Genomic DNA, 2,684 nt, shown 5'->3' with positions numbered 1-2,684 from the left:
CTGCCTGTTTAGTCTATGGCCTGCTTCAAATTGAATTGGAGCTTTTAATTGGTTTGCCGATTCGATTCGGATTCAGAGATTTGGTCCCCGAATAGGGCCAAATCTCCTCTGAATCAAATGGTCTACTGAAGTTTTGCACATCCCTAGTATGTATGCATCACGGTGGGGTCCTGCAGGAGGGCCGTGATCTCCTCAAGGCCCCCTTCCTGTGCCAAGTTGGCCCAAGGGCACCCTCAAATTCTCCCCCGCCACGTCTTTGATGGCACAATATATAAGGCAGGATGCCTTTTATGCCCTCTTGGTCATGTCTTGATGAACGCTCAGACCCCGTGGTTTCCTGGACCCCTCGTGGGTCCCGTTCTGTGATGGGTGCTGCAGGGGCACCCTAGCCTTATGGGATATGCGTGGCTCCAACCATCCCTGTACCACGCCCCAAGCCTCGCAGATGGAATAGATGTTGTTCCATCTGGGCCCTGTTATAATTCAGCCCCCTTGTCCTCTCTGGGCCCTCCCTCTTTCGATCTGCACCCTCTCTGGTGCTAGGACTCTCTGCGGCCCTGTCTCACTCTGTACCCCCTCTCCGGGGCTTCTCCACAATGTTGCCACCTTCTCTAGGGCTTCTCAAGCACTGCCCCCTTCTCTGGGGCTTCTCAAAAATGCTGCCCCTTCTCCTGGGGCTAGGGACAGTGCACCCTGACTGCTGTGCCTTCACTGGTGCTGGGGTCCCCACACTGCTGTGGGTCCCCTATGAGGCCTCCTCCAACCCCTAATAGCCTCACCCAAACCACCGGTCTTTAAATAGCAACACAAACACAAGCCCCCCTTGGCTATAATATAAACTGAAGCTGCCCAGCTATAACAATGTTACCCAAACACCCCAGGGATGCGCCATCCTTTACCCAGCTTGGACTGTACCTGTGGTCAGGCTTCTCCTCACAGCTTTGCTCAGGGAGAGCTCCTTCCTCCCTGGCTGCCGGCAGGGAACTACCTCTGGCCTCAGTCCCTAGGGTTTATAAGGGAGCCAGGCCCTGCCCCTTTCAGTCAGCTGACCACTGGCAGGGGGGGGGGACCAGCTCCTCCTCTGGTTGCCCTGGCAACCAACAGCTAGGATCCTTATTCTCTGCTAGGTCTTCCTCCCTAGCAGTTTCCCCTCTTTAGGAGCAGGGTACCTCAGTGCTCTGTGACAGTATGTATATATAATTATGAGCACAAAAATCTTCTGTCTCTGTTGTAAATGGAAAAATAAAAATGATTATATATATGTATATTAGTTTATGCATATTCTGTAGTGAGAACAGCAAAAAGTTGGAAACTAAGGTTCATTTCCCTCAGCCTGAGAAAATTCAAACCTGTATTTCCTCTCTCTCAGGAGAATGCTCTAACTAGTCTATGGGGTAGGCCTTGTGGGGGATGGGAACCTTTCTAAAGAAGTTCTGGATTCGACTCTCAGGCCCAGCTGCCTACCTGATAGGGCTGTACAAAATTTCACTGCCTGTTTTGTTTCCACACTGTTTCGAGCCATTTCAACCTTGAAACAGCAAAGTCAAAATTCGAACAGGCAGGCTTGAAACAAAACAGGGCAGGTCGAAACGTTTAGAAAAATTTGAAACATTTCAAGGTTCAACTGGAAAGCTGGGTTTACCTTCAATGGCTTCCCTGCAGGGAAGGAGAAAGTAAAGTAACGGGAGGAAGAGGAGGGGGAAGTGGGGGGGAGGGGAAGAGAAGGAGTGTGCTCATTATTGTCGTGTAGCTGGCCAGTGACTGTCACCCTTCCCTGAGGTCCCTTCCAACCCCAGTGCTCCGGGAGAGGGACAGAAAAACTGCATAAAAGGCAGCATTTTTTAAATTGCCCCTGCTTTCCGCTTTGGGGTCACTTACTGAGCTGTCTGTTCTAGCAGCTCACTGTCAGACCACTATGACTAGCAGCATTGATTTTCTAAAGGATTCCCTGCTTGCTACCCTAGCAAGAGGGATTTCAGAATACCTTTTACTTGTAGTTACTTTTATTTTATTATTATATTCATTGATTTATTCTTTTTAATTTCATATTTATATTGGAAGGGTTACTATAGAATTCATATAGGAATTTACTATATATATTTGTTTTTGTATGTTCATTTTTTGCACCACAACAAGGTTATTGAGTTTATATACACACACAGATATATTTCTATCGCATTGATAAATCTTGTCACTGAACCACACCTACAGTTTTCAGTTTATATAGGAACATAAATACATTTATATATTTCTTGAAAAGGAAGGGGAATTCCACTGTCTAATCTCTATTGAGCTGAGGATGGCAACCCAAGTAAAAGACAACAAGAAATAGTTTTTTAGATATATAGGGAGTAAAAGGAAGGCCCAGGGAGGAATAGGACCCCTGCTAAATGGGCAGAAACAATTGGTGACGGACAGAGGGGACAAGGCTGAAATCCTCAACAAGTTCTTTGCCTCAGTGTTCCTAAGAGAGGGGAACGACAAGTCTCTCACTGGGGTTGTAGAGAGGCAGCAGCAAAGCACCAGACTTCCATGCGTAGACCCTGAGATGGTGCAGAGTCACTTGGAAGAACTGGATGCCTTTAAGTCGGCAGGCCCGGATGGGCTCCATCTGAGGGTGCTGAAGGCACTGGCCGACATCATTGCAGAGCCACTGGCGGGAATATTTGAAAGCTCGTGGTGCA

This window comes from Alligator sinensis, unplaced genomic scaffold (assembly GCF_000455745.1).
Source record: "Alligator sinensis unplaced genomic scaffold, ASM45574v1 scaffold870_1, whole genome shotgun sequence".
Classification (NCBI taxonomy): Eukaryota; Metazoa; Chordata; order Crocodylia; family Alligatoridae; genus Alligator; species Alligator sinensis.
The sequence above is the reverse complement of the archived record's forward strand: the minus strand, read 5'-3'. Positions refer to the sequence as shown.